Below are 13,407 nucleotides of genomic sequence, written 5' to 3'. Positions count from 1 at the left end.
AAGCAGATGTAAAAGGTTCTACAAAAGGCAAGGAGGATAAATGCAGGTCACATGGTTACCAAAGAAAAATTTTTTTTTTTTTATTTAACATTTGTTGACTGGGAAACGGTAATTTTCAGCAGAAGCCCGGGGAGAAACGCTCCAGACGCAATTTTTTTTTTTTTTTTTTTTTAAAGAATGTGGGAGGAAACCCACGGGAATGCAGGAAGAAACATGCAAACTCCACACAGAAGGCATCCCAGCAGAGAATCGAACCGGAGAACCTCTTGCTGTGAGGCAACAATGTTAACCACTGCAACAATGCATTGCCCAATGCATGGGGTTGGCCCAAACGCCCCCAAAAATGCAACAGTTAGTTATTCAGAAGAAAAGCAAACTCCTGTGACCAAAGATAGTGAAATCTTAGAAAAATCGGACAACTAAAAATGGTCACAAATGGGCTAGGAAAGTTTGGACTAGTCACGGAACAAAATACAAGATAGAAAAGACAGCTACAGTCTTAAGTAAAGAGTAACTAAAGAGAGAACTCACTGCTGACGCTGCAACATACAGTGAGACAAACCAGAGCTTCAAAAACAGTGGCTGTCCAAAGGGGAAAAAAGGGGAAATGGGATACCAGGAAGTATCAGAAGCATGTTTAACATTAGGTGCCATGACAAATTTCAGCACCAGCAGCCCTTTGGTCACCAAAGGTACTATGGTGAAGGAGGAGACTGAATACTGCCAGAATTAACTTCTCCTTTAATATTTCTAGCAACAGCAGCTTACAGATTACTGGACAGCAGTCTGGAGTACTGGCCTGATCATACAATAAGTCAAGCAGCAATGAAATTATAACTTCTTCGATAATCTCTTGCTCCATAGGTAGGTACTAGGTTATCTGCCCGAAGGAATTTATAAGCCTAGCAGGAATTGTGTTGGCTTTCGCTGACCCCTTAGATTAGGTCCCTCTGCCTCTGTCCAGCAGAGCCATTTAAGTGATCCCCAGGGTAAACTTTCTACTTCCCATCCACTCGTCAAGGTTTCTCTTGAAAAGTGTTAGCAAGGAGCTCTGCCTAATGTAGATTGGAATCTTGTTCCAGAGCATGGGAAGTCTCTGGGACAGGAATCTATCCCACCAGCACTTTCTATTTATTGTTGTGGTGAAGTTAAGATCCCTAGAGCATGTGGCTCGAGGAGATATGGGTTTTCTTTAGATGGAGCATGTCCATCAATTCTGGATTGGACATGGCCTTGTATGTCAGGCACAGATCACCTCGGAGTAGGCGGTATGCAACTTGAGTACAGCTGGAGGTACTTCTGTGGTCTTTCCAGCTATTGCAGGCATCTTGTAAGGTACATCCCAAATGGGACGTTGTACTCTATAATGGGTCTGATGAGTAATGCGTAGAGGAGTACAATGACCTCTTTTGATCTGGATGCAAACCCTTTTGTGATTAGGTGGGCCACATAGAAAGCTTTCCTAACCACTTTGGCAATGTGATTATCAAAGGAGAGATTACTATCTACTTGGGTCCCCAGATCCCTTATTACGTCTTCCTACTTCGGGAGCTACCACCTATGTGGTAGTTTGTGGGTACTTTGTTTTTTCCAAAGTGGATGACTACGCACTTTTTGGCATTTAGCTTGAGGCCATGGTTTTGACACCAGTTATCTGTCTCAGTAAGACCCTTTTGGAGGATGTCTGTGTCCGCCAGAGAGTCAATTATAGTCCCTAGTTTGCAGTTGTCTGCAAACTTGGTCAGCCATAGACCTTCTGTGCTTGCCTGTACCTCTGAGAAGTATATGCTGAACAGGAGGGATCCTAGGACTGAGCCCTGGGGAACGCCACTTGTAACCGGTTTATAGTCAGATCTAGCTCCCGCAACCGGTTTATAGTTAGATCTAGCTCCCGCAACTCTTACCATGTGGGTTCTGTCCTAGTCAAGACTAGTAGACTCCTTTTCATCAGGACCACAGTCTAAAAGGAGAGGAATCTGGGATGAATAAGCAAGGGATTCCTCATTTGAATCTACCTCTTCTTCAGAGGAGTCCTTCTATTGTATAGCTTGTTTATGGCAGGGATCCACCAGACTGGTTTCCTTTTCTTGGAGGAGCGAGTCTTGGTTTTGCTTAGGATAGCACGATCCATGCATTCTTGTAGGTGCCCGTAGAGTGCATTAGTAAAGGATTTTGCAGCTTGGGCACCGTTATCCTTTAGCATGGGGGCTTTCAAACTTTCCACCTCGGTCTTAAGTAACGTGAAGTTTAATTTTGAAAAGTTTTTCACATTGGTTTCTTTGACCGGGGGTGGGGGCAAAATGTGGATATCCAGAGTGATTAGCTTATGGTCAGATCTAACCAACAAGGGATTGACCTCCGGTGTGGAACACCAGTCGCCCAAGTTGGTGATGACCAGGTCCAATATGTTGTCACCTCTGGTGGGGGTGTTGACCAGTTGATCCAGGGCGTTTGAGTTTATAAATTCTAGGAAATGTTGGGCAAGGGAGTTGGTACTTGAGTAGTTCTCCCAGTTAATGTTTGGGTAATTGAAATCACTCAGTTATCAGGGTGTTTGGTAGGACCTTTAGGTTTCCCAGTATTTCCAGAAATGCAGAAAGGGGGTCCTGTGTCAGGTGTGACAGGTCCATTGCCTTCCAGAACCCAGAAATAGCTCCTGTCAACAGGTCTGGTATAATCCTTCCCATTTTGTCATAGACAGATATGATCATTACCATGAACAATTCTCATGCCCTCACTTCTCTCTACAAATAATGTCACTTGCACTTTAAATACAGTAACCAAGTTAACAAAATAAAGTGTGTGTGTAAAATTAAAGTGAATCCTTACAACAAGCAATCAAATAAAAAAAGCAAACATACACGGGTTTAACTAAACACTTCTAAGCGGACTGTATTTAGAGAACCTTTGGAATGAAGCCTCAGTGTTACATGCCCGTATCAAGGCATGGAGGAATTCAACAGTGCTGGTGCAAGGTAGGCAAATGACAGCCTATTTGGAATTCCTAAGCATAACCTGAGAATTGCTACTTGCACTTTACTTGTGGATAGTCATTGGCCAGAGTACTTGGGCAACAATTTCTCTTTAACCACATAAAAAACATTGAAGTTAGCATCATGAAAAAAACAGGCCTTGCAGGTTGTACGTTCATTTCAGGATACACAAATTTGTGAGACCAAAGTACTACGTACTGCAATAAATCAGGATGAGAAGAAACAACTAAATGTTAAAATGCAGCTAAGAACTCCAAAGGTGGCAAGGGCTGCTGAATATAATCCATTTCTTAGCTTAATGGCAGCCATTCCCCTAATGGCAGCCATTCCCCTCCAAGGATCACTCCATTATTTTCTGCTGCAAGAAGAAACCCAAACCATTTCTCCTCAGAAAAAAAAAAAAAATAAGGAAAGAAAGGTAAAAGACAATTAGCGGCATAAACCAACATTCGCCAGATATTCACTGGCTTTGATATTGCCTTTACTTTTACCTTTGTTGAGTAAGCTGCAAAAACACACATGCCTACATTCTAGTCTTATAAAGAATGCATAGAGGTACTGAATAACTAGTGCATTACCAGTTTCTCCATATATAAATCACCTATGTATAGGAAATGTCTGTTGATAAACACTGCAGAATGCAAGTTTTCAGTAAAATGACAAAAAATGCACAACATTTATTCCCATTTGGACACAACTTAAAACATTAAATAAGCATATTCTTCAGTCAAGGACAATATTCCATCATCTTGCCAGCCCATGGACAAACTTTGCCTATATCATAATCATGTGGGGTTTCACCCCCTCCATCAACCGACTGATGCACTTCTTAACTAACAGTCAATAAAAAACTTAAAATCCCCCATGCAGCTTTACTTTGATAAAATTGTGCTCAGGTAAGTTTGAAACTGCTTTACAACAACCTATAACACACACAGTTGTAACTCCAATTTATCATGCAGAATAACCTTCACTAAACCTCCCTCTTCTTTAAACACTAAGGCCATGTAAGAAAGTAGAGGGGAAACATTTCTACCAGTAACATAATCCTCTCGATCTTCCTTTTTGTACTATTAAGCACATCTGGCAACAAGCGCTCTCTAGCAGTGACGGGTTTTACGAGGTTGGGTTGCTAGCCCATTGCCAACCCTCCAACCATGTATGCACATGGGGTCCAGTCCACACCAAACTCACACCTATGGCCAATTTACAGTGTCCAATTCACCTAGACCATGTCTTTGGAATGTGGGAGGAAACCGAAGCACCTGGAGGAAATCCACGCAGCCACAGAGAGGACATGCAGACTCTACACATAAGGCACCCCAGCAGAAAATCGAACCAGGGAACCTCTTGCTGTGAGGGAACAATGCTAATCGCTGAGCCACTGTGCCACCCCAGTCTCTACCCACCTCAAATTTAAGTTATTATAGCAATAGCCCACAGCTGGATATGGACAATGCTGGACTGGATTTACCCATGGCTGGCATGGTTGGGTCACAAGGGTGAAGCCCAACAGACCAAACAAAGCCAACCGTGAGTAAATCCAGCATAACCCACACCCAGCCGTGGGTTACGCTATTGCACAATAACATTTAAGAACATAAATTAGTTACTTTTCTTAAATAATGTCCTTGTATAAAAGGCATCATCCTGCTCTTCTGCATTTGTACTGCACATGCGTATGGGACTTTCATTCCCATATTTACACAGTACAGCAGTGCTTTGGAAAAGAAGATCTCTGTTGCTCTTTTTTTTTTTTTTTTAAATGTTGAAATTTGGACAGTAGGGAGGTATAAGATACACAAGATGGAAAAAATACAAGGAAAATCAGGTATCTTTTCTTTTTAAAATTTTTTTCCCTAGTATTTTCTCCATCCTATCGTGTACCTCTGGACTGTCCGGATTTCTAATTTTATATAGCCATTCAGTTTACATATGTGCAAGCTACGCTTTGTGTTTGTCTCATCTTATTAGTTTTATTTTTGTGCGACCTGATTCTTAAAAGTATTTGTCAAGACGGTGCAAGTTATGGCAGCTGTTTTACACATTACACCCAGATCTCTTAACTGTTTGGCAGTGTGTGTGTTTGGATGGCTATTTAGCTACATAAAATTAGAAATCCAGACAGGCAGTATGGAGGTACGAAAGAGACAGGATGGAAAAAATACAAGGAAAATAGAGTACGTTTCTTTAGTTTTGAATAACATACCAGATTTTACTAGTATTTTCTCTATCCTGTCTCTCTCGTACCTCCGGACTGTCCACATTTCTAATTATTATTACTACTACTATTATTTTTTTAATGGTGAGGAAAACTCAAAAAGTTATAGCATATATCAATGGAAGAAAGTCCGGGCAACTGGACCTTTTTCCATTGGTATAAACTCTATTTACAACTGGCACGCTGGTTGGGCTGACCAATCAGCATACTCGTTTTCAAATGTTAATGGCCAGTCATTGTACAAGCCTTTTGTTCACCAAGACTGCTTCCTTCTAAAGACCCCAGCAGCCATCCCTTTCTTCCACTTGCTCAAAAAATAAATCAAACATTAACTTCCAGTATTTAAACTTTTGTCACTGAACTACTTTCTAGACAGACATCCTTTTAAGCATTTACATTACAGACAAATGGATTTATCCCATCTTCACTCACAGGGCTCCTCAATCCTCCCATATTAGGATGACTACCATTAGGAAAACAATATAGTTTGACAGTCCTCAGTTTTAACAACTTCCATTACCAAATAGACATGAACAGGTCTGCCTATTCTTAAATCATCTACATTTCACACTACAGCTGGTACACAAAAAGATTGCATCTTTATTCCTATCACTAGGTCTTGCAGTTCAACCCAGCAATGAAATCACAGCTTGAAGAACTGATGCATCTTTAAGATAGTAGTCACTATTATTGTACTTTTAGGCTAGTGGACAAGGGTGAATAAAATCAAATGCTTTCAGTTTGCATACAACTCCTGCCACCTTTTCTGGTTGTGTGTGCATATAAATAAGGGAGTCAAACAAATACTTTTATGAACTCTCATACAGGCTGCTACTTCACCTCAAAATCTTGTAAGATGTATCAAATCACCTTCAGAAAGTACAGTTGTGCAAGATATTACCATAACCATAGATGCCCCTCTTTTCACTATTGCAGTATTCAGTACAGTAGGGATCCCCTGCCATCTGGTCAGTATACCAAAGCCTTCAGGTTGCTTTAAGGTACGCCGTACGTCACACATATAGCATAAAGGTGATGTCCAGATGTACTATCCTCAGAACTGAGAGCCACAGTAGGAATACCAGTCCACGGATTAAAGGTAATCAGTACATCCAGAAGAGAAAGGAACCAGGGGTAAGGAGGGAGGAAGCAAATACTGCAACAGTGAAAAGGACATCTACCATTATGGTAAGATCTTACACAACTGCACTATGTCCTTCCATTTCACTGTTGCCGTATTCTTTACGATAGGGAGAGAGTGTAAAAGTTCAGGAAGAAGCGAAGGAAGGACCAGCAGAGCTCTCCAGAAACCCATGGAGAATGGCCCTAGCAAAGCCAGCTCTAGCTCTGGAAATCACATCCAACTTATAGTGCCTGGTAAATGTCTGCACAGAAGACCAGGTAGCTGAATCAAGAATACAGTTTGTATCCAAACCCTTGAGAAAAGCACCAGAAAAAGTTGCAGCCCTAGTAGAATCAGCCTAAACGTAAGAAGGAAGGCTCTTGCCATAGAAGGAACAACAAAAAGAAATGGTTTTAGAAAATCAAAGAAGAAAGAATTTGTTTGGAAATGGCCAATCCTAAGGATCCAGCATGAAAAGAATCAAACAGCTGATCAGATGCATGAAAAGTATTAGTCTTACCCAAACAAAATCAGAGCTGTCTATGCCTATCCAAGCTGTGAAGCACCTTCTCGCTAGCAGATTGTGGAGAAGGGAAAAAAAAAAAATCAGACAATGAATGGACTGATTAAGAGACCACTCAGCCACCTTGGGCATAAAAGAAGAATTAGTAGTAAAAAAAAAAAAAAAAAAAAAAAAAAAAAGACACCCTGTCCCCATGGAGGACAAGCCATAAAGGCTTAAAGCTCAGACACTCATCTGTCTCAAGTAAGGGCCAACAAAAAAGTACAGCCTTCCAAGGGCAGTACTGAAAGAAAGCTGAATATGCAGGCTCAGGAGGAGCCTGGAGTAATTATTCTAAAACAAAATTAAAAGATAGTAGAGAGGAGGAACAGGCTTCCTGGGAGATCTAATATGAAGGACGCCTTTAAGAAACTGTTCAACTTCAAATCTAAAAGTTTAAGAAGGTGATGAAGGCAGACAAGCATGGACAGCAGATAAAATGGGCCTTAACAGAAGAATAAGCTAACTCAGCATTGAGCAGTTCACACAGATAAGATAGAACCTAAAAGGAACATCCATGAAACTGTACCCAGGTTACGAGAAAGACACCAAACAGAAAACCTATTTCATTTGGAGAAGTAAGATTTCCTAGTTGTGGGCTTCCTGGCCTCCTGCAGGACCATAAACACATCCTCAGAAAAAAGGTGTCAGCTGAAAAATGGACTGGCGACGGTGCACGAGAGATCCCTTGTCTTGTGCGAGTAGATCCACCCTGTGAGGTAACTTGTGACGACTGCACTTGGCTAAATGCAAAAAGAGGGAACCAATGCTGCCTGAGCCAAAAGGGAGTCGCCAGCAAGATTTTGGGGGCATCCTGTTGCATTTTGAACAGGACTTTTGGAATGAGGGGAAGGGAAGGAAAGGCATAAAGAAACATCCCCTTCCAAGAAAAAGAGAGGGTATCCACCTTCTAGACCAGAATACCTGTGACTCTGGCACAAAAAGAGAAGAAGTTGTTTGTTCAGAGGGGAGGCAAATAGACCTACTTGAGGAGTACCCCACTGGAGGACAATACTTGGAGACACATCCCTGTGACACATCTACTCATAGGATTGTGCTTTGGATCTGCTCAGAGAGTCTGCCACAATGTTCTGACCTGAGGGAATATAAACTGCCTGAAGAGTCTCATGGTACTAGAAAAGCTAACCTGGAAAGGGTGGAATATCTCACCCCCCCCCACCCCTTGTTGACATATCACATCATTGTGGTATTGTCTGCAAACACCTTTAGAGGCCCTGGGGAAAACAGAGGGTGAACATCTTGAGCCTGCAGAAGAGCTGGCATCTCCTTGACACCGATGGGGTCTTTCCTTTGTTGAGGTGACCAAGGTTCCTGGCACCTTTAGAGAGCTGAAGGATGCTCTCCATCCCACATCTGAAGCATCTATTAACAGCTCCTGAGAGGGAAGAGGTGGTTGTAAAAGGAGCTCTGGACTGAAAGTCAACTGCTGAATCCACCACTGAAATTCCAGCTTGAGGCATGGAAGAAGAGGAACTAAAAAGTCTAGGGGATGATCATGCTGAAGCAAAAATGACTTTAGAAACCACTGAAGTTTTCTCATGTGGAGTTTGGCAAAATGGGAGCATAGGAATGATGAAGGCCATAAAACACAGAGCTCTCAGAAACTCTCTTGCTGTGATTAAGGCCAAAGGAAGAAGCGACTGAAAGAAAGAAATGAGAGTTGAGGCCTTGGGAGGAGACAGGGATGCCAGCAGTGGAAGTCTGGACCCTGCACTCCAGAAATAAATGATCCTGTGAAGGAGTCCGAAAGGACTTTCTGGAAATTTATACTGAACCCCAGACTTTGATGGTGGAAAATGGCAAAGTGAAGATGCTGCAGTAGAATCTCTGGACATGATGCCTGAAGCAGGAGACTGTCTAAGTAGGGAAAGAGTTGTATTCCCCCTTATCCTGCAAAAAGCAATCACAGGAGCGAGGAATTTGGTGAATACCCTTGGGTCTGTAGAAAGGCCAAGTGGCAAAGCATAGAAATGAAAATGCCAGTGAGCAACAGAGAAACTTAAAAACTTCTTGAAAAGAGGACAAATAGGAATGTAAAGATAAGCAGAAAGGTGTTCAAATGAGCGAGGTCTAGAATGGGTCTCCAAGTGCCCCATTTCCTGAGAACCAAACGCATTCTAGTGTAAAATCCCCTCCCCCTTTGAGAAACTGGAACTTATTGAATAGTTTCCCCAAGTCAAAAGATCCTGACGCACCCCATACAAAGAAAGCCAACTGTTCCTGAAGGGGGCTGAGAAATGGCCTTGAAAGGGGAATACATTTCCAGCCAATGTAATACTCTAGGTGGATAATGGAAAGAACCAAGGAATCTAACTGGAAGAGACAGGGAAAGACAGAGAAAGAGGAATGTGGCTGAGAAGAACGGGATAGTTTGACAGCACTTGGTTAGTCAGGAAAAGGAGATTCTTGGATCACAGGAATATGGGTAGCTTTAGCAGGAAGGGCCCTTTTACCCCCCATCTTACCCTTGAGAGGAGTGTGAGACTGCCTACGAATAAAAGATGGCTTATTAGGGTAGTTTCTTTGAAACTTAGGCACAGGAGAAACAAAAACATGTTTAACTTCCTGCAAGGACTTGTCCTTATCCTGAAGGGACTTAAATTAGCAGCAGCTGCACAAAATAGGTGTTTGTTATCCAGAGGAGCATGCATCAGCCTAACTTAATATCATCAGGCAAAGGTTGAAGCTGAAGCCAAGAATATATCCTCATTACAGAACCAAAAAGCAGCAGCAACAGAAGCATCTGCTGCATCATAGCTGCACTTAAAAGAATGGCAAACCACCGGAGAAAAAGTCCCTCACAAGGAGAGAGGCAAAGTCTTCCCTTCAGAATCAGGAAGGTCAGAAATAACCTGACAGGCCTGAGAAAAGAGCCAAAATATATCAGCACATATGAGTTTGGTAATTTACAGCCCTAAAAGTAAAAGGTAGCAGAGGAATAATCCTTCTTACCTAGCCTTTCCACCGTCCTGCTGTCTATCAGAAGGAAGAAGCTTTGTAGAAGGTAGTAAATGAGGTTGTGAGACGTCACAGATACTACAGAGGAGTCAGCTGAAGGACATCTATAAAGAAATGTACAATCCTCAGGCATCCTGTAAAACCTATTGGGTGTTTTGGGGGTAGGGGGGCTGGGAATCTGGAGCCCGAGATGCAGTAGAAAAGGCATCCAAAACAGGAGGGACAGCAGAAGGACTGCAAGAGTCCATCTGCAGAAGCGCATAACACCTACTCTGCATCTCAGAAACCTGAGCACAAAACCATTTAAAAAATACCATCATCCTGGAAATTATGTCCCCAAAGAAAATCTCCTCAAAGATGTGTCAAGACTAGTAGACTCCTCTTCCTCAGAGCCACAATCTAAAAGAGGAGGAATCTGGGATGAATAAGCAAGGGATTCCCCATCTGAATCCACATCATCTTCAGAGAAATCCTTTTCCCCAAGCCTTTAAGGAGGAGTTGAGGACCAAGGTGGAGCAGGAACAAAGACTCCTTGAGGAAGTTTCAAAGCCAAAAGGGCATTAAACTAACCCCGAGTGAAACTCTGCCACTCACGCTGAGGGTCATTAGCAGTAGGACAAAAATGCTTTGTTTTTTTGTTTCTTTTTCAAAGGAACCTCCGTCCTGTAACTTAGGTTCAGATGCCGGACAACATTCCACAAATCGTAACTGGAACTTCCTCTCTGACTAGAATCTGAGGAACACCTCGAGGCCCTTTGGTAATAACCAGCCGTGGTTCCCCTGAACATCCAAAACGGATGTCTGTGAAGCTTCCAGAGACATGCATGAGGTCAGATCCATGCCGGCCTCCGAAGGGGTCATGATGGAGGAATCCAATGGGCAAACCTCCAGGCTTTCTCTAGCCTTGGGAGAGACATCCAGCAGCGGAAGAATCAGACCAATACTTCTTGGCCTTCTTCAAGGATGGTTGACCATCAGAATGGGAAGTTCCCTCCAGAGTGTCTTTCGCTAACGGCTTAAGAAGTTGGTTCTCTAAATACAAGTCCAAAGAAAGACAACTGCAGAGAGTCTCTGGGATGAAAGCCTGACAAATGGAACAGAAGTATGGTTGTGGGAAGTACTGAGACAAAATAAACACTGCTCATTCTAGTCTTTATGGGGAATCTGGCTCCCGCACTGGCATTTACCCTTTCTGAATGGTATGAAACCCCACAAGCAACAAACAAAATGAAAAAAGTTAAGATCAAAAACCCCAATGGGGCACTTATTTGCAATGGCTTGGTGAACCAGTAATGAAACGAGCGTTCAGACTGGTGGCAATGTCTGAGGATGGTACATCCTGAACATCACTTTTATGCCCTATGCTATACACGGGGAGCATATGTGTGACATACGACATACCTTAGAGCAACCTAAAGGCTTTGGCACACTGGCAGTCGTCGGGCTGCCCCTGGCAGGGGATCCCAGTTGTAAGAGATACTGCAACAGTGAAATGGAAGGACATCATAAGCCCAGGTCTATTCATTCCACAACAAAATAGGCGATCCCCCTCCCCCATTCATTCCTCTTAAACTGGATGCCAATCCGGGCAGTCATCCACCATGATATGGAGGTGGTGTAGCTATAATATTTAAACAGCATCTAAACATCCAGATCTTAAAATCATCAGCTCCACAAATAGGCAATGAAGAAATAATATATACCAACCTTAAAATTAACCACAACAAAACCATCAACATAACTGGATGCTACTTCCCACCTGGCCAAAACATCCCTCCCCTAGAAAACCTCCTCAGCTGGTCTACCCACCATCTCCCCCAAGAAACTATCATCTTAGGTGATTTAAATATTGACTGGCAATCCTGTTCTGGCAACAATCCAACCCATCATGTACACCTTTCATGGCTGCACTCAACTAGTCCAGTCACCAACCAGGATAAAGAAAAACTCCTCCAAGCACACTACCCTGGATTGGATACTAGTCAGTAAGAGTCCCCAGTCATATATAAACAGGCCGCTTATCAGATAGCCTCAGTGATCACTCCCCAACATTCCTACTCAAAAAATACCTATACCAACTAAACCTGTCATCTGCCATCAAATACATAAAAAACTAAACTTTAACCAACTCACATTCATCTCATCCCTCAAAGAATGTAACTGGCATCCTCTAAACTACCTCAGTCTAGATGATGCAGTTGAATTTTTTTTAATACTACCTTCCTGAACATCCTTAATTACCATGCCCCCATAAGATTCTCCAGAACCAAAGCACAACCCCCCCCATGGCTACAGAAAACCACTAAGTCAGAAATGAAAAACAGGGATAAAGCCTGGGAGCACTGGCGCAAAACCAAAACCCCCTCAGCTAGACAGAAATTCCTAGAACTATGCAAGAGAGTCAAAAAGCTAATAAAACAGGACAAATCCCAATACTACCAGTCTGCCCTAGACTCCTCACAACACAGCCCCAAACAATTCTGGTCCTCCATAAACTCCATCCTCCACCCAGGTAAAGTCAGTACCCCTCCTCCTAACATCCCTCACTCCTCAGAAAATATTGCTACCTCATTCAACACACACTTCACCCAAACCATACTATCACTAGCTAAACACCACAACCCCCCTCCCCTCCAACCCACACCTTCAACTAGTAATCTCCCCACTGCCTTCTCTTTTTCTCCTGTACCTACCTCCAACATAAAAAAACTCTTAACTAAACTTAAACCCACCAAATTAGCAGCAGACAGCCTCCCAAGTGAATACCTACAAATTGCAACTGATGTTCTGGCCTACACAGTATCCATCTTGATTAACCGATCTCTGTCAGAAAGTTACGTTCCCACACTGTGGAAAGTATCACATATAATTCCCCTCCACAAAGGCGGACCCTCCACAGAACTAACCAATTACCGCCCCATAGCTATTCTCTCGCCACTCTCCAAAATACTAGAGAGATGCACACACTCAGGTCTCAGACTACCTCCTTACTAACAACCTCCTTTCCAGTACTCAGCATGGTTTCCGACCAAACCATAGCACCACCACTGCCTTACTCTCCTTTACTAACACTATCCTTCAGCATAAAAACAATAGCTATCTCTCCTCTGCTACTTTCCTAGACCTATCTAAAGCATTTGACATGGTCCCATACAAACTACTTATCACTGTCCTCAATAACCTATCCTTCTCACAATCGGTCACCAACTGGTTTCAGAGTTACCTGTCTGACCGCCAACAATTCGTTGTATGGCAGAATGACATATGTCCCCAACTACCTGTCTCCATAGGGGTTCCCCAAGGATCCATCCTTGGACCCCTACTCTTCTCTGTTTACACCAATAAATCTAGCCTCTGCCACCAAACATGGCACACTCATACAATACGCAGATGACTCGACCATCATCTGCTCAGCCCAGTCCCTACCAAACCTGCAAAAAGTCACACAGGAAGCTTTTTCCTCTGTTGAAACATGGTTATCCGATGCCCGATTAATACTCAACCCAAACAAAACTAAACTACTCATCTT

At 42.8% G+C, this 13,407-nt stretch overlaps 1 protein-coding gene across 1 annotated transcript in view; it reads right to left on the bottom strand.

The window, feature by feature from the left end:
* LOC122787175 (transducin-like enhancer protein 1) overlaps positions 1-13,407 on the bottom strand; it is a gene marked incomplete in the record, with an annotated part of 508,503 nt that overhangs the window by 486,090 nt on the left and 9,006 nt on the right.

The sequence above is a fragment of the Protopterus annectens genome, chromosome 13.part0 (assembly GCF_019279795.1).
Source record: "Protopterus annectens isolate FY-2018-M chromosome 13.part0, PAN1.0, whole genome shotgun sequence".
Classification (NCBI taxonomy): Eukaryota; Metazoa; Chordata; order Ceratodontiformes; family Protopteridae; genus Protopterus; species Protopterus annectens.
The sequence above is the reverse complement of the archived record's forward strand: the minus strand, read 5'-3'. Positions and strand labels throughout refer to the sequence as shown.